Genomic DNA, 19,273 nt, shown 5'->3' on the forward strand with positions numbered 1-19,273 from the left:
TCAAAAAATAAAAAGGGCTGGGGATGTGGCTCAGTGGTTAAGCACCCCTGGGTTCAATCTCCAGTGCCCCAAAAAAGGACATTACATGAAAATTCATGGGATATAGCTAATGGTAGGCATACAGGGAAATTTATAACCTTATAAAAATGGAAAGGCTGAAAATGGTTTGTTCTATATTAAAAACAAAAGAATAGAAAAATATATCTAAGGAAAATAGAAGGAAGAAAATAATAAAGATTATGAATCAGTGAAATAGAAAACAAATATACATTAGGGGAAAATAAGAAAATAAAAAGTTGGTTCTTTGAAAATAGTATATTTTAATGGATAAATTCCTAGCAATACCCATCAACAAAAATAGAAAACACAAACTTCCAAATATCAGAAAGGACGTCACTATAGACCCTACAGACATCAAAAAGATAAAAGAATGTTGTCTTACATCAAAAAATTGACAACTTGCCCCAGCACCTCAAAAAATAAAAACTTTATTGTTTGTTTGTTTTGGCAGTTTGAATGAAATGGACAAATTCCTTGAGAAATGCAGCTTTCCAAAATGGACTAGAAAAAGAAAAGAAAATCAGAATATCCAATATGCAATAAATAAATTGAATCTATTATTTGACAACTTGATGGCTTCATCAATTAATCCTTTCAAATATTTAAAGAATAACAATCTTGCACAAACTCTTCCAGAAAACAGAAAAATCCATGTACCCTTCCCAACTCTTTTTATATGGCCAATATAACCTCTATAGGAAAAAAAGAAGAAAGAAACTGGACTAGGATACTGCACAAAGGAAAAAATCATAGACCAGTCTCAATCATTGTGGTATAACAAAAAAAAAATAGTTGGTCTTTGTCCTTAGTTCCTCTTGGTTCTAAGAACTCCCCAAGCTCTTGGAATCTTCACAGACAAGAGTGTCTTCTGTACGCTAATGAGAGGCCTCTGGGTAGCATCAGGATGGGACATGGGGGTCACCAGAACAACCTAGGCGTGCTTAGACAGTTGGAGTTTTCAGGCTCCTCCACGACCTCCAGGGAGGAGAGAAAGGTGAAGGGTTGGAGGCTGAGTGAGTCGCCACTGGCTGTGATTTAATTATTCATGGCTGTGTAATGGCACCTCCATAAAAGTCCCTAAATAAAGGGGCTCAGGAAGTTTCCAGGTTAGTGAACATATCAAGGTGCTGGGAGGGCGATGGACCCATACTTTGCCCTCTGTATCTCTTCAATTCAGCTATTTCTGAGTTGTATTCTTATGATAAACCAGTAACATTAAGAAAAGCACTTTCCTGAGTCCTGTGAGTTGTTCCAGCAAATGATCGAACCTGAAGAGAAGTCATGGGACTCCCTGATTTATCGCCCGTTGCTCAGAAGTACAAGTGGTCCAGGACTTGTGACTGGCATCTGAAGTGGTGGCAGTCTTGTGGGACTGAGCCCTTCAATCTGTTGGAACTGATGATGACTCTGGGGAGTTAGTGTCAAAATTGGATGGAAATATAGGATGCCTGGTTGGTGTTGTAGAATCCAAAAACTGGTGAGTGGTGTCAGGAGAAGAGAAAAAAATTTTTTTTTGTTAGTGAGTATAGATGCAAAATCTAGCAAATAAAACCAAGCTTCCATCTATAGAGTTTATTCCAGGAATGCAAGGGTGATTTAATATTCTAAAAATCAATCAAAGTAATTTATCACAATAGTGGAAAAAAACAAAATCATAAAATCATCTGGATACATACATAAAAACAATGACTTCAGGGAAAGTGGTTTGAAGCGGTAGATCTAATATCTTCCTCCCTTTTAGAGTTCTGTCCCAGCAGAAGGAATTAATTTGTAGGAGAAAACTATAGCCTATTGCAGACCTCACCTGGACCATGAGCTACTCCACCTGGTAGGTTGTAGAAGGCCTCTGATTTCCTGCCTTTGCATTTTGATTCCCATTTCTGGTTCTGCGTGTCTTTTACTGGTGCTTCTGTCTGCGAGACAAAACAGAGACTGGCAAACAGGTACTATTTAACAATTATCATATCAGGTACTCTAGTGGGTACTGAGGGGACAAACATGTACCAAGGTCCTGGAAGATTAAGTAACTCATTGAAAGTCCCAATGCTAAGTGACAGAGCTGAGATATGAACCCAGTCAGTCTGGCTCTGGAATTCACACTCTTAATCATTCTGTGTCACTAACCCTGCATGTACATAACCAACCATGATAATATGCATTAAGCATCAAACAGACATGACTTACACATGCTGTGAAAGCACAAAGGGAGAGCCATTAATTCTGACTCGGGATGGGTTGGTTCTGAAGGCTTTTAAGAAAGAGTTAGCATTTAAGTTGGGACTTAAAAGATGAAGCTTTTAGCTGGTAGAAAATGAGAGTGTATTAGGACAGATTAGGTCATGCTGCAGTAACAAAGGTTTACCACATACACTAACTCAAGTTGAGCAATGCCCAGGTTCCTCCTTTGATGTAGTGACTCAGCAATCTGGGCTGGTACCACCTGCAGCTCCTCTCATTCCATCCTATGCATTCCTGATTTCTGTGCAGGAGAAAGAGTGAAAAACATGAAGAACTCACATTTCTTTAACTTGGAAAACACACACATACGCGCGCGCACACACACACACACACAAATGCGCACACACACATCACCTCCACGCGTGACCCATCAGTTCTAACTAAAAGAGCACATGGAATGTTTGTTTGGTGAGAATGTATTGTCTGCCACAGAGAAAGGGGGCATTCCAGACCAAGGGATATTGTGCAAAGGCTTGAGGATATAAAAGGGCATGGTGTGGGTGGGAAGAGCAGTGGGCCTAGGACATGGAAGGCCTTAACATCATTCTGTAGGCAACAGGAAGCTCTTGGGGGAAAGGGGACCATCATAGTTTGCCTTGTTTTGCAAGATTATAGATGATAGCCAGAAGGACTGCAGAGATGGCAGGACAGCCAACTGGATATAGCAAAGGCCCAGGCAGAAGCAGTGAGGACGGGAAGGCAGGGATGGTCTCTGGAAGCACCCTTGGAGATGGGGACTCTCTCGTACTTGGAGACTGGATGTGATTTGAGGAGGACAAGAGAACAGGATTCCAAGGTTTCCTGCTGAGCAAATATTGGTATCAGTGTCTAAAACAGGAAATTCAGAAGAAGCAGCCTATTTTGGAAGAGAAAGATTTCCGTTATGCCCTGCTGCTGGAACATATACACACACACATCCATGAAGTTTCACTGGAAATACAACCTTGAACTCTGATGAGTGAGGAAGGGCTTCCCAGAATGAGAGAATAGAATAAGCAAAGGAAGGGAGGCTAGAGCTCCCAGGTACACTCAGGGAACTATGGTAAGAACCCAAGTCTCTCCTTCCCATGAACTCCGTCCTTCCAGCCCTGCTCAGAGCCACTTCTGGCTGCCTGTTACATATCTGCATCTGGCGCCCCCTCAATGCACCCAGCTGTCTAGGTCCTATCAACCAAATCCAGAGGCTTCCAGATTGTCATTCTGATTTCACTGTTGCAATCTTATAGTAACTATTTATTGCAATTTATTATAATTCCATGTAACATTGCATAGGCCCTCAATTCACCAAGTTCTTTTAACATGCAGGAATGCACCTGTGCTCTCAATGAGTTCAATGTTTTTCCTCACCTCAGTGAAGTTGAGAAATAGAAAAAGTCAGCTGTGGGGCTGGGGTTGTAGCTCAGTGGTAGAATGTGCGAGGCCCTGGGTTCGATTCTCAGCACCACATATAAATAAATGAATAAAATAAAGATGCATTGACATCTTAAAAAAATTGAAAAAAAATGTCAGCTGGGTGACCCTGGGCTGATTATTTGACCTCTCTGAACCTCAGTATTTTCATCCACTAGGGAAAAAAATTAATACATGACCCATCTATTTAAAAGAGTGGTTGCAAAGATCAAATGAAAATAATGAATGTGAAACAGATATGATCTCAAAGGCAATAACAGGAAGGGTGGCAGCTGGGGTGAGAGTGGTACTGATAGAAGTTACTGTTGTCACAATATGGCCTTTAGGGACCAGCCGAAAGCTCCATAAGAAAAACTCAGCTGGACAACCTTCCTGAAAGGATCTGACTGATGCTTATGCACCCAAGGGCCATGACTGTAGCAAATAAAGGGCATAATTTCTGTCCTCCAGGAGCTGGATAGCAAAGTTAGACAGAAAGGGATGACCAAACATACAGCCCAGGTGAGCCATGCAGGGCAAATGACCCAGGAGCTCAGAAGGGACACTGATGACAGGGTGCCCAGGGAATGCTTCCTACAACAGGAAGTGTAAGACATGATGCAGCCAGGTAGACAAGAAGGAGGCGTGGACTCACCTGGTTGCATCAAAGAGGAAAAGAATCAGGCAGGAGAGAGCTGAGTCGGACAACTTCCACCTGCCACCAGCCTGCTCCTGTGGCTGGAAGAGTCCCACCTTCTCCAGGAGGGAAGGAGCTCGGGGCAATGTCCTAGATCAACCCCAAGGGTTGGGACTTCCTATTTCGATCTGTTGCTAAGCCAGCACTTGCTGCTGACCACAGTCTGGAGAAAGATCAGGTGCTCGGTGCAGACTGTGAGGACGCCTCAGCCCTCCGCACTCTGGGCACAGTGCCAGGGGCTCAGCCAGCATGCAAGGCCCGGCTGGGGCTCCTCGTGCAAGACTGCACGCTTCATCTGCACAGACACTTTCTTGGCTCACAGAGTTATTTTGGAAAAGGAACTCTTCATGGTGGCTCCACTCGGAGCTGCAGTCCTTGGCCTTCTGCAGTGTCAGGGCCTGGCAGTGTCTCAGGCCACAGGGTCGGCTGTGGGGTCAGCAACAGAGAGGAAAGCAAAGAGACAGTCCCAGGGGGGATTAGAGAGGGAGCTGGGAGGCAGCCACTGCTCCTGGGGATGGCCAGGGACCAAGGAGCCACCAACCTCAGCATCACTGAGGATCCAGCAGCAGCCACCTGCCCTCTCCTCCCTGCCCAACACACACACACACACACACACACACACACACACACACACGGCCTGTCATGTTAGTTTCTGATGACAGGGGTTACAGCTTCTTCATCCTCTCATTGGTAGCTTTTCAAGTAATAAATAACTTTCACTCCAAACATTGTCCTCCCTTGCTGGAGGGGCAACCATCTTCCTGGTAAGGAGGCAGAGGGCGCTCAGCAGAGGATGAAGAGGATGAAGGATGAATCTGCTTTGCCAGTTCAAAATTTAAACTTCTCTGATAAAAGTATCAGCCATTTCATTCCCTTCTCTTTGTGTTAAAAAGAAAAAGAAATCAATCTGAAGACTTTGAAACTAATTCTTCAATGAGAATTGACAAGAGTTATTTCAAAAGCACAAAAAAGAAAGGTAGATTTCTTTCCAGCAGGAAAGTCTCACTTTGCACAAAACGCATTTGCTGGAAGAAGGGAACATGTGCTCCATGGATATTTTTAGGGCCTTAACATTAGGGTGCAGAATAGTTTTCCTCTGCCCTTTCCCCATGTAAATTCATTTAAGGGGTCCGTTTTAAAAAGTATAATGAGTCCAGCCAGACGTGGTGGCGCACACCTGTAATCCCAGCAGCGTGGGAGGCTGAGGCACGAGGATCACGAGTTCAAAGCCAGCCTCAGCAAAAAAAGCGATGCATAAGCAACGCAGTGAGACTCTGTCTCTAAAGAAAATACAAAATAGGGCTGGAGTTGTGGCTCAATGGTTGAGTTCCCCCAATTCAATCCCCAATACCCCTGCCCCCCCAAAAAAAAGTATAATGAATTAAGACAGACACAGTGGCACACACCTGTAGTCCCAGTGACTTGGGAGGCTGAAGCAGGAGGATCACAAGTTTGAGGCCAGTTTCAGCTACTTAGCAAGGTCCTGTTTCAAAATAAAAAATAGAAAGGGCTGGGGATGTAGCTCAGTGGTAATACACCCCTGAGTTCCATCCCCAGTGCCAAAAAAATTAAAATCATAATGAGTCAAAAGTACAAAAAAATCTGACTGACTGAGGTCTGGAATGGTCTTGGAGCAGTGGTCTTGACCTTCTTGCTCAAGCAGAAACAACAAAATAAAATCTACCTTGATTTTTTTTTGTAGCTTTATTTTTTAATCATAACAGGTATTACTTTATTTTTTTCCACATTTTTATTGGTGCATTGTAGTTTCACCTTGATTGAAAGCTCTCTGGAAAGGGTGCATACTGGGACCTTTCCAGGCCCCAATATCTTCACATTCTGCGTGCATCCCTCTGGGTTGGCCTCTTTCAAGCACAGTGAAGTGTCCTGGTCCTTCTGCACAAGGTCCCCTCCACACTCCACCTCCCCTCTATTGACCAGATCATAACTTCCTGGTTCTTCCAGAATCCCAACTTCTCCATAACTATTTCTCCAGGCCACAGACAAATGTTTCAAGAAATGGGTCATCAATGGATCTCATGGGGCCCCATCCCAGGCCTAGTGTTCCCTCTCTCAGATTCCAGTTGACTGAAGCAGGGGGTTGAGGGTTTGAAAGACTCCAGCCAGGGCAGGGTTGGAGCTCAGTGGTAGAGTGCTTGCCTAGCACGCATGAAGCCCTGGGTTCAATCCCCAGCACCCCTACTCCCACCCCACCCACCCCCAAAAAAAAACTAACCTCAAAGAACCCAGACAGTCACTAAAGTGTCAGAAATCAATGGCTTCTGAACCCATCTCACCCAGACGAACTTTTTTTCTCTCATTCAGTGGCTGTCACCCTCCATCAGAACTCAGGGACTGGAATTTTCCTATAAACCAGAGAGGGCTCCCTGGGGGACAATCGTCATCATCTACTTGGCTGTGCAGAGACATCAATCATAATCCCAAACCACTCTGTTTTCTAGAAGATGACTCATCTCAGTGACATCCCTGTCACAAAGTGCCCAGGCCCAGTATGCACCTGTTAGCTGGGCCCAGCCTGTTCTTGTTACATCCTCAATGACCTGTTCGACGTGTGTCTCAAGTCTTCCAGAATATTCCTTGAGAGAAAAAACTGTCTGCCAGACATTGCCACTTGGCTCCAATCAACAGACATGTACTAGAGCCACAGTGAAACCCACATTTCCCTTCTTCTTTGTCGCAACACCCCCTTCTGGCACCCCATCTGCCTGAAGAACACCCTCACATCCTTCTAGGCCCACCTAAAAACTCAACAAGCTTCTCAGAATCTTCTCACAGAAAGAACTCCTTCCTGCATAAAGCAAATACCCATACTTAGACACTTCCTTAGCCTCCAAGTGTCTGCCATTGCAGCTGTGACAGGCCACAGAGTGTCCATGGTCATCTCCCACGACTAAACTGTAAGTTACCCGAAGACAAGAACTGGGTCTTGAAGTCTTTGTTATTCAGCATCTAACGATATCTGAGACCATAGTAAGTGCCCAATAAACGTTAAGCAGAGAAATGTATGAACGATTCAAGCAATTCCAACCCCACCCAGACCTCCTCAAGATCCCTACTCCTTGTAGCCCTCACCCAAGCCCAACTGTTTCCTTAAGCCAGGTACAAAAGTACTTTAGAGGGCTGGAGAACTTTTCTTTTTTTCCATCTTATCCTAGGGGCCAGGACGGCTGGAACACAGCAGCTTCCAGGAGCTGGAACAGGAGGCCCATGGTTGCTGGAGGCCACGGCAGGCTGCCTCCCCTGCTGCCATCCACTACATTCCTTGGCTGACTCCCCCAGGCAAAGCCCCTGGCAGGCGAACTCTCCCCTTCTCTCTACCACATCTTAAACAAGTCCAGGCATCACTTGTTGACGACTTGGCTGGTGGAGAAAGTCTCCCCAGGGGCAGCCTGAGCCTGAGATGGAGGAGGTGGAAGCATGACCTTGAGCTTGCTGGGAATCCCAGGAGAAGGAAGGGCCCTTGGACCACACTGCTCTCCCTGGCCTCACGAGAAGCTGCCATTTCCTAGGTGGCCAGAGTTGTGGGGGACACAGGAAGACTCTACAGCTTGGGAAAAACAAGAGACATCCCAGCCACTGCTCTTGCTTACATCAGAGTGGGCTCTTGAACCTGAACCTGACCAAGTCACTCTTCAGCTACAAATTCCTCAGTGGCTCCCTTCAGGCAAACCTGGAGCACATTTGTAAAGCTCAGGGGACCTGATGATCCACCCCCTTCCTGCCTGCCCAGCCTCACACTCCCCTTGCACAGTAAGCTCAGCATTAGTGAACAACTTGCCCTCAATCCTGCCGGATTCTCACACCTGGGTCCTGGAGCACATGGCACCGGCTGCCTGGGCCCCCTGCTCCCCCTACCTCAGTTTCCTTACCCTGTAAAATGGAGATAATAGACTTACAGCCTTGGTGGGGCTATAGACCCTAAGAAGCCATAGTAGGTACTTGGGGAACCAGACAGGGAGCATAAGGAGAGCAACACAGACACATTTATGAGCAGGTTATCCCTCTGGGCCACTGGAGTGGCATCCTACTGGGAGGAGAAACAGGGGAACACTGTCAGAAGAGCCCCACCTGAGAGGGGAGGAAGCTTCATATTTACCTTCAGTGTCATTTGCAGGCTGCTCCTGGGGCATCTACTCAGGTCACATAAGTGCCAGTCATGTTCACAGTGCTAGAGTAACCCTCCTGGTCAAGAGGTTCAGGAGCTTGAAGCTGAAGTCCTTGGTTTGGGGTGGGAAGCCAACAGCATCTATATGGCCTACCTCCGGCTCTGCCATTGGATGGAGAGAGCTTGGCTTGTCTGGACTAGGACACCACAAGATTCCTTGTGGTGGGCCTAGCCCTCAGTCCACCCACATTGCCCCAGGCTGGACACCCTGAAGCTGCCCTTGGATGGGTCCCTTAGCCTCTGGGGTCATCGAGTGCAGGGTTGCTCCTGTCATGCTCACCATGTGTCCCCAGAACATGAACAATGCTCAGCACAGTATTTGTACACGTGGACGGCTGACTGGCTGACTGAGAGGAAATGGTGCAGAACGAGGTTGGCACCAAGAACCCCTGACATTTAGCCCCAAACCCAACCAAGGGATCCAAGCGACAGGAGACAGTGACCACTGCCTTTGGAGCTGCGGGCATGTTGTGGTCTCTGTGTGTGGGATAAGTTTTTACTTTCAAATATCACACTTCAGATCCAGAAATGGCAACCTATAGAAGCTGCGAAATTGACACGTGGGTGACTGGGTTCCTTATGTGACTCAGAGCAGCCAGGGGCCCGGCTGAACGGGTGTCTGCCCCTTGCTCCTGGGGGCAGGCTCTGCCCCTCCCACATTCTGCCCATGCAGTGCTGATTCTTCCTTCAGGATCCAGAAGCAGATTGGAAACCTAAATAAATACATTTTTAAAAATATTATTGAAACACATATAGTCAATACGATGGAACCCCGAGACCGCCCCGCAGGGCTGCCCGCCCCTTCTGCACAGAATGTCCTGGCTCCCTCTCCCCAGACTCGGACCCCGCCCACCTGCCAGGGCTCAGGTGTGGGCACCGGTTTATCTTTTGAAGAAATGCCATCCTGGGCCTGTACTGCTGGCCCTGGTGTCGGGTCGTCATCCTGGACCCTGAACACAGATGGGAGACAAGGGGAAAGCCCCAAGTTAGCAAGGCAGCCTGACGTGGCCCGCGAGAAGCCGGACTGGGGGGATCACCGAGCCTCGCTGCCGCCCGCGGCCCCTAGACTCTCCCTCGCACCCGCCGACTTGCAAAGCAGCTGGAATCCGCGCCAGCCAATCAGCGAGCGGCGCCGCGGGCTTATTAGCATGCGCTGCGAGGGCGCGCACCTGCCACCAGGGGGCGGCGTCCGGTCCTACCTGTACCCTGCGGAGCCTCAGGTGAGACCCGCAGGTCAGGGACGCGCCAGCAGACGGATCTGTCCCAAGGAACGAGACTTGGCTGCACCGCTAAAGCCTGAGAAAATGAAAACCGTATTTGGCGAGCTTTGGAGCTTTGTCTAGCGGACCCTCATGTCAACCAATGACCTGGAGTGTGGTTGGTGGCGAAGACGCTGCTCACACGCTAGATGGGGCTGGCTCTGAAACCCAGATTTGCCACTCAGCTCTGGGCTTTCGAGTCAGTTTTGGTAGCTCTCTGGGCTTCCTTTTTCTCATCTGATCAACAAGAATAACTGCTCCTTCTTTGGTTCTGGTTTTGGTTTTGAGATTACTGAGCCAATGCACGTACAACCCTTTAGAACCAGGAATAACCCGCGGTGAATGTCCAGTGAGTAATATTTCTCCTTTGCCTCCTGGGACTGTCTTTGCACACACAAGCTCAGTCCCAACCCCCTACCCCAGGGCTAGCAATAGAATCTTCACTGTCTCCCAGGCCAAGGACAGCTTTACCACTGAACTACACCCCAAGCATGTATGTATGTATATATGCATATATACACACACATACATATATATGCACATACATACATACACATATACATATATAATATGTATACATATATAAACATTATATGTGTGTATGCTGTGTATGCACACAAACACATATTATAGTCGTGTGTGTGTGTGTGTGTGTGTGTGTGTTTAAGCTTATAAACTGTTGGAGTAAAAATGGAAGAAGAGTATAGTCTATGGAATCAGATTACTTGGAGTCAAACCTCAACCCTGCTTACTATTTGTGTGACTTTGGGTAAGTTGCTTAACCCCTCTGTGCTTTGATTTCTATCAAGTGGAGATGGAACAATGACAGTGCCTACCTTGAATGGTTATATTAAGGGGAGATAAGAGAGTAATGATTCAATAAATATCAGTTGTTATTACTATGATTAATATTAGAATCATAAACAGAGCACAAAATTTGAAATACTAACTAAACCTATGACAGAATGAGATGTCCCAGGTCTGACACCCAGGATTGTCAGGACCAAAGACATGCCCGCTTCTTATTCCCAGAGCTGAGTGACCTAAGTGGGGCAGATAAAGCTGATGTCAGAAGAGGAAGGGTGGGCATTTGTGCTGAGAGGTGCACCTGGCAGATCATCTGGACTCCGCAGACCTCTGCACTGAGTTACGGTGTGGGAATAACAGTTCAGAGAGCTGCTCTGAGGGTCTAGTTGACTCATCGGGAAATGACTTGGCAGACAGCCGTGATGCTGGATGTCACCCTCCAACAGCAGGGAAACTACTGCTTCCTCCAGGTTCCCATATTTATTTGAATTCACATTTCAAATCTATCAAACAGGATCAGCAAAGTATTTTTAAACTTGTGCACCTCTCTGATTGTGTCTCCTGCATCTTGTTTTACTAATTTGCTCCCCTTTTCTCAATCTGATCAGATACTGATTTTTCCTATTATAATTAGATCTACTTTGTGTATGTAGGTGGGAGAGTGTTGTTGTCATTTTTGTTTGTTTGTTTGCTTAGTAGTACCGAGGTTTGAGCCCAGGAGCACTCTACCACTGAGCTACATTCCCAGCCCTTTATTTTTTATTTTTCATTTTGAGGCAGGGTCTCACTAACTTGCCCAGGCTGTCCTTGAACTTGCCATCCTCCTGCCTCAGCTTCCCAAGTCACAGGGAATATAGGTGTACGCCACTATATCCAGCAGAGGATCAGGTTTTTATTTTTTTTTCTTTAAGTTGGAATTTTGAGACCAAAATCTAGTCACTGGGTATTTGTGCTGCTTAGCTAACAAGCTGGGCATGGTGGCACACACCTGTAATCCCAGCTACTTAGGAGGCTGAGGCAGAAAGTTCATACGTTCAAGCCCAGTCTGGGTGATACAGCAAGACCCCACCTCCAAACACTAATAATAATTAATCAATTAATTACTCTGTAAACTAGAAAAAACTTCAGGTACTGGGTGTGGTGGCTCATGCCTGTGATCCCAGCTGCTCAGGAGGCTGAGGCAAGAGGATCGAAAATTCAAAATCAGCCTCAGCCTTAGTTGCTTAGCAAGGCACTAAGCAACTTAGTGACACCCTGTCTCCAAAGGGCTGGGGATGTGTCTCAGTGGTTAAGAACCCCTGGGTTCAATCCCTGGTACCCCATCCCCACCCGCCGCCAAAAAAAAAAAAAAAAAGAAAGAATAGAAAAGAAAAGAAAAAACTTCAGGTATATAAAGTGTGTCTGATGGCAATATTGTCCTGAAATAGTTAACAGTGTCCTCTTTTACTCTCAAAAGTGATTGTTTGGAAAATAAGTCATATGGTCACCCAAATTATATGTTAATTTACTACTTTAACCATGATCTAATAAAGGCTTTGTCTCCCCCACCCTTTGGTGTGAGAGAGAGAGACACTGGGGATTAAACCCAAAGGTATTCTACCACCAAGCTATACCTCCAGCCCTTTTTCTTTCTTTCTTTCCTCCTCCTCCTCCTCCTCCCCCCTCCTCCTCTTTCTTCTTATTCTTCTTGTTATTGTTGTTGATGCTGATTGTTTAATTTTGAAACAGGTTCTTAGTAACTTGCTGAGGCTGGCCTCAAACTTGCCATCCTCCTGCCTCAGCCTCCTGAGTCACTGGGATTATAGCTGGGTGCCACTGTTCCCAGTGGAGACTCCTTGCTTCCTAAGTGAAGGTGCAGCATCTGGAGATGCAAAGTGAGTGTGACCAGGACTCTAGACCCCTGGATTCTGATCCTAAATCTACTACTGACAATAGGGGACTTCAGGCAAGACACAACCCTTCTGGAAGCCTCAGTCACTTACTGGAGATGTTCAATGTTTCCCAGAGTGTGCTCTACCATCTGTGCTTCTCAAACCCTAATGCCCATCACAGTCTCCTGGAAGTCTCGTTGAAATGCAGATTCTGATTCAGTATATATGGGGAGAGTCTGGATTCTGCATTTATAAAGGTTGCCAGGCGATGCCTCTGCGAACCTCCATCTGAGCCGCAAGAGTCTTAAAGTCAAATACCCTCAGAAATCCCTGTGTTTAATACATTTAAGAGGACATGTCTACTGCAGGACTCCCCAGTAACTTGAGAAACTCAGGATAGCTTTGCAGAAAGATAAAAGTCTTTATTTTATAAATCAATGCAAGAAAGATAAGTGGGCTGCTTGTTTTCCCACGCTAGTACCCAATCCCTCTCCCAGATGAATAGAAGATGTGGCTTGCCATACTTAAGCCTCACTGCAAAGGAACTGCTTCCCACACAGCTCCTTCCACATCCCCACTGCACCCCCGGGTCATATTTTGGATGATGTAACTTGACCCATAGACTGGTGATCCACCTAGAACCTAGAACAAGGTGTCAAAGATGAACTGGGCCAATGAGATTATTATTCTTGCAAATAACTTGACTCAGTAGAGGTAGGCAAATTTGAAAAGACCCCAGGGTGGAATCTGGCCCATGATGAGACAACGCCACATGAGAGCTCAGGTTACAAGGAAGGCACACTCTGCGCATATAACAGAAGCCTGGACCGGAAGTGGGAAAGGGACAGAGGCACAGAGCAGTGCAGAGGTGACCTGAAGGCAGTTAGAAGTTGAAGTGCACACCTGTAATCCCAGCAACTGGGGAGAATGGCGAGTTCAAGACCAGCTTGGGCAATTTAGTGAGACCCTGTCTCAGAGTAAGAGATGAAAATGGCTGGGGATGTAGCTCGGTGGTAGAGTGCCCCTGAGTGCAATCCCCAGTACTGCAAAAAAAAAAAAAAAAAAAGAAAGAAAGAAAGAGAAAGAGAAAGAAAGGAAGGAAATGAGGGAGGGAGGGAAGGAAATGGAGGTCACTGGGGCTACAGTTGGTGACAAAGAGCAAATTGTGTCATCTCAGTTAGTTTCTCACAGTGGTGATGAGCTATAGATTGGAGCAATACTAGCTGTATGTCAGCAGGCCTTTTGCCATCAAAGGGAAAAGAGTCAACTGTGCCCCTCCTTTCCAGAAAGCCCAAACCCAAGCTTCAGCCAATGGGTAGCAACAGGAGGACTTCGTTGTGATCCTGTCTTCATTCTATCCAATCTACACTGTACCCACCTGGTCTTGACTTCATGTTTAATGTGTTTTCCTTACTCTGGTTCTTTTTTTTTTAATTTTTATTTTTTAGTTATAGGTGGATACAACATCTTTATTTTATTTTTATGTGGTGTTGAGAATTGAACCCAGGGCCTCACGCGTGGTAAGCGAGCGCTCTACCTCTGAGCCACAACCTCAGTCGTCTTTTTTTTTTTTAAACTGTTTTTTAGCTGTAGTTGGATACAATATCTTTATTTTATTTATTTTTATGTTGTGGGGAGGATTGAACCCAGCACCTCGCATGTGCTAGGCAAGCGCTCTACCACTGAACCACAACCCCAGCCGCCCTGGTTCTTAATTTATGCTTTACCATTTTATGTTATGCATCTCCTGTATGCCTCATTGGCTCAAATGTAAAAAGAAACATGGGATAAATAAACAAATAGTTTGGGCACGATGGCGCACACCTGTATCCCAGGGGCTCAGGCGACTGAGGCAGGAGGATCACAAGTTCAAAACCAGCCTCAACAACTCAGCGAGGCCATAAGCAACTTCAGGAGACCCTGTCTCAAAATTAAAAACAAAATCCCATTCCTCAGTCTATACCCAAAGGACTTAAAATCAGCATACTATAGTAACGCAGCCATATCAATGTTTATAGCAGCTCAATTCACAATAGCTAAACTGCGGAATCAACCTAGATGCCCTTCAATAGATGAATGGATAAAGAAACTATGATATAGATACACAATGGAATATTACTCAGCATTAAAAAAAAAAGAATAAAATTGTGGCACTTGCAGGTACATGGATGGAGTTGGAGAATATCATGCTAAGTGAAGTAAGACAATCCCAAAAAACCAAAGGTCAAATGTTCTCTGGTAAGTGGAGCTGATCTATAACAGGGAGGGACGAGGCATGGGAAAAATAGAGGAACTTTGGGCAAAGGGGAGGGCCTTAGATTGGCAAGAAGTTTTGGATGCAAATGCTATTTTCTCAGGTATTAGTCATTCCTTTCTTTTACATCTTTGTTTGAGGGTGCATGGGGGCAGAAAAGATGGTGGAATGAGATAGACATCATTACCCTAGGTACATGTATGACTGTATATATGGTGTGATGCTATATCTTGTACAACCATAGAAATGTCAAGTTGTGCTGCAATTGTGTACAGTCATTCAAAATTCATTCTGCTGTCATATATACCTAATTAAAATAAATTAATTATTTAAAAAATTAAAAATAAAAAGGGCTGGGGAATGTGGCTCAGTGGTAAAGCACCCCTGGGTTCGATTCCTAGTACCAAAACAACGAATTAAAAAAATTAACTTAATAAATAGGTCAGATGCAGACCAGGTTACGTGGAATGGTGTCTGAATCATCATTGCCCCAATTTCTCCTGTTAGTCATCATCACAGGCAGAGAAATAGGTCTCTAGCTGCACATCACAGGATTCACCCCAAACTGGCCATTGATCCACAATGTTCACATTGTCAAACAAAGATGTGAAAGAAAGGAATTACTAATACCTTAGAAAATAGCCTTTGCATCCAAAAGTTCTTGCCAATCTAAGGTCAAGCCAGGTGCTTTCAAATACCCATCAAATGTCTACACTGAATCAGCATCTCAGGGCTAAACTTCAATGTTAGGATTTCCAACTCTTGTGAAAAGTCCTTATAAGAACCAGTCTTGCGCAGCGTGGTGATGCACACTGTCATCCTGACAGCTCGGGAGGCTGAAGCAGGAGTATCTTAAGTTCAAGGTCAGCCTTAGCAACTAAGCAAGGCCCTAAACAACTTTGTAAGACCCTGTCTCAACGTTAAAAACTAGAAAGGGCTGGGAATGTGGCTCAGTGGTTAGGCACCCTGGGTTCAATCCCTGGTACAAAAAAAAAGAAGAAAATAAGGGGAAAAAAATGTTAATACTATCAAATCTGAGAAAAGAAGTTGAACGACTTGAAATTGAGTGTACGACAGGAGGGGACATAATGAGAAACAACTTGGACCTGAAGCTTGGTTCAATCTCTTCTAAAACCAGCTGGGGTGCTCCTGGGCCAATCATTCATCCTGGGTGATTTTTTTTTTTTTTTTTTACTTGTAAACATAAAGGTTGGGCCAGCCACATCTGCTCTGCTAGTATTTTGGGATTGTAGGACAAACAAGACACATGGTACCTGGACTGCCTGGGTCTAGATTCCAGGCACTGTCACTTGTAAATTGTTTGGGTAGTTTTGGAGCCTCTCCATGTTTCAGTGTCCCTGTCTATAAGCTAATAGCAATAATAACTCTCACATGGAGATGACTTGAAATTGTTGGCTACCATTATCTTAAAGGTGGCCCAGCCTGCTTTTCCCACTATCCTCTTTTCCAACATCCTCTTTTCTAAGAGCCACGTGCCCACTGTGTCTACCCAGCAACCACAGCCATGTCATTTGGAATCTCAGCCCTGTGACGTCTAACACCAAGTGAATAATCTCCATACACCTCCAACCCATGTCTCCTCACTGTTCCCTGTCACGGCAAATAACACAACACACACTCACGTGCTCATCCCACAAACACAGGGTTGACCAGATATTCCTTTCTCCTTTATTCCCCAAAATCTATCTAATCAATCATCAAATTATGTTGACTTCTGGATGGCTTCTGTTTGTTTTGTGTGTGTGTGTGTGTGTGTGTTTCAGTCTTGGGGATCGAACCCCAGGTGCTCTACTACTGCAGTCTGCCCCCAACCCTTTTTTATTCTTGTTTTGAGATAGGGTCTTATTAAGTTGCTGAGGCCTCAAACTTAGGATCCTCCTGCCTCCTGACAGCCTCCGGTATCACTGGAACTAAAGGTGAGCACCACCACATCTGGCCCTGAATGTTTCTTTAATACATCTATTTCTCTCTTCTTCTCTGTCACCAGGTCAATCCTGAGTACCAGCTTCTCTTGCCTGGACAAGCACCATGGTGCCCAGTAGGTCTTCCTGCCCCACTCCCACCACATACCCCCTTCCAACTTCTGGTTCATTCCTCCCACTAGGTCAGAGTGATTTTTCAAAAAACTATATATTTGGACATTTCCCTCTTTTCCTTAAAAGCCTTCAGTGATCAACCACAGTTTTTAGGGGAAAAGCTCCCCCCCACCCACACCACCCCATTCCTTTTTTTGGGGGGAGGGGGTACTGGGATTGAATCTGGCGATGCTTAACCCCTAAGCCACATCCCTCAACTTTTTAATGTTTTATTTTGAGACAGGGTCTCACTAAGTTGCTTAGGGCCTCACGGAATTGCTGGGGCTGGTCTTGAACTTGTGATCCTCCTGCCTCAGCCTCCTGAGTTGCAGGGATTACAGGCATGTGCCCACCATGCCTGGCCAGGGAAAAGCTTGTTTTTAATGAACCCTACAAGGCCCTGTGGTCTCTATCCCCCAGTCAGGCCAGATCCGTTTACATTTCTGGAACAACACAAGTCTCTTACAACCTCGGGGCAGTCACATGTGGCCAGAACTATTCTTCAGTTAGATTCTTCCTGGATGACTTCTCGTCCTTTAGTTTCCAACCAAAATGTCACTTCCTCAAAGGGGAGCCCTATGTGGATTCTCTTCCTCTACTAGGTTAGGTCCTTCCATTATGCATTTTTTTTTATGGTAGGGGGGTCCACTCTCCTTAATTATAATTTTTTTTCACGTGTGAAAGGGAGGTTAGGTTTGTAAACCCATGTTTATTGTGGGTCAGTCACAATAGCCCAAAGGTAGAAGCAAGCCAAGGGTCTATCAGTGGATAAATGGATAAACAAAATGTGTTTTTTATATATATACAGTGGAATATTATTTAGCTCCAAAAAGGGAGACAATCCTGGTACAGAGTTCTACTACCATGTGGATGATTATCATGTGGTATCTCCACACAGCCTTCTTCTTGGGCCCTTTGGGGACAGACTCTGAATTCTCATAGTCATATGCACTTCTTGGCTCCATGCCAGGGATAGAGCAGTTTCTCAACAAATTTATGAGAGAAGGAGGAGATTTGTAAACATGCAGAGCAGAGCACAGGTTAGGGAGTCCATGGCCCCAAGAGCCTGGTTTCTGCCTGTTCGATGCCAGAATCTGAAAAGCTCTGCCGTCCCTGCCCTAGTTGTCTGTGAAGTACAGACTTGTAATTAAAATTCCTCTGCTTGAGGTGGCCTGAGCCTCCCTCTCCCTGGAGAGCTGGAACCTGGGCTTCTCCCTCTCCAAACCCCCCTTGAGGCCTTTCAGACAACAGTATAGACCACAACACACACTCCTGAAGTCACCCTGTTATAAACCAGGCACTCTCATCTAATCTTCATTGCCACCTCCTGGAGAGAGAGTGGGGGACGGTGACACTGATCCCCACGTGAGAATCCCAGGCCAGAATAGGAAGGAAAAAAGGTCCCATTCAAACCTGTGTGGAGAGTGACGACGGTCTTTCTGACTCTCTCTCGGCTGCGTTTGCTCTGGGAACTCCCTGTGTGAAGGTGCAGGTCAAGATAGCCCAGTTGCTATGGTGATGCCCGGCCAGAGGAGGCACGTGGGCTGTGTGCGAAGTTGAGCAGCTGTGTCAGTCGGAACCCTGAGCGCAGTCACCAACTCCTGGGAACAGAGAATTCTGGGCATAACAAGGTAACTCCAATGACTCGCCAGTCCTGTGTCCTGCAGATGGATCGCCTGCTCTGCTAAAACTTTCCCACAAATAACCTTTTGGGGAAACCTATTTAATAAACATGCAAGCTAGCTCTGGATCTGTCAAACTCCACCCGAGTTTGGCTGCCCACCTGGCCCCACTTTTGTCTCTCTCTGTATGTCTGTTTGGCTTTTCTTCATCCCCCATGGCCACTCGTCCGGTTTCCTCACTGAATCCCTGGCCACAGTGAGAGAGATGGGAGGGCTGCGGTACAAACTCAAGAAACCCATCACGCTCCTTTCTGTGAATATTAAAGACATAGAGGCAGAGTAGCTGGGTGTTCAGGGGAAGGCTTGTTCCCCCCTTCTCTCCTGCCATTTTCTTCCTAAAATCTGATCCCCTAGATGTACAGCCCCCAGCACTGCCCCTTCCCTGAATGGGCGGGGTGGGGGTGGAATGACTCTGGATTAGCAATTTGGGAAGAACTACCTCCCATTCCTCTTAGGCATTGAGCTTCCTGCCCCTGCATCTGCTGTGCATTATTCCACCCCAAGAAGCCCTGCCCTGGGCCAGCAAGGTGGCCACTGACCAGGTGGAAGACTGTGCCTCCTGGTATGAGCAGGCTCACTGAGCAATCTAAGCCTTTCTTTTTTTTTTTTTTTTTTTTTTGGTACTGGGGATTGAACCCAGGGGCTCTGAGCCACATCCCACCCCATTTTATTTTTTTATTTTGAGACAGGGTCTCACTAAGTTGCTTAGGCACTCACAAAGTTGCTGAGGCTGG

At 45.9% G+C, this 19,273-nt stretch overlaps 2 long non-coding RNA genes across 3 annotated transcripts; one reads left to right on the forward strand and one right to left on the reverse strand.

Moving 5' to 3' along the window:
* Positions 1 to 472: 472 nt before the first annotated feature.
* On the reverse strand, positions 473 to 9,788 carry LOC125615090. Of its 2 annotated transcripts, XR_007345648.1 has the most exons (6): positions 9,424 to 9,788; positions 8,502 to 9,283; positions 5,791 to 5,867; positions 2,430 to 2,539; positions 1,865 to 1,973; positions 473 to 1,534 (listed from the first exon to the last, which is right to left on the reverse strand). It is a non-coding gene; the product is annotated as an uncharacterized LOC125615090 (long non-coding RNA). The 2 variants fall into 2 exon arrangements; XR_007345647.1 differs by having other exon boundaries at positions 473 to 1,973.
* Positions 9,789 to 14,725: 4,937 nt separating this feature from the next.
* On the forward strand, positions 14,726 to 18,661 carry LOC125615091. The gene is made up of 3 exons (XR_007345649.1): positions 14,726 to 14,745; positions 16,770 to 16,820; positions 18,344 to 18,661. It is a non-coding gene; the product is annotated as an uncharacterized LOC125615091 (long non-coding RNA).
* Positions 18,662 to 19,273: the final 612 nt, after the last annotated feature.

Source organism: Marmota marmota, unplaced genomic scaffold, assembly GCF_001458135.2.
Source record: "Marmota marmota marmota unplaced genomic scaffold, marMar, whole genome shotgun sequence".
Lineage (NCBI taxonomy): Eukaryota > Metazoa > Chordata > Mammalia > Rodentia > Sciuridae > Marmota > Marmota marmota.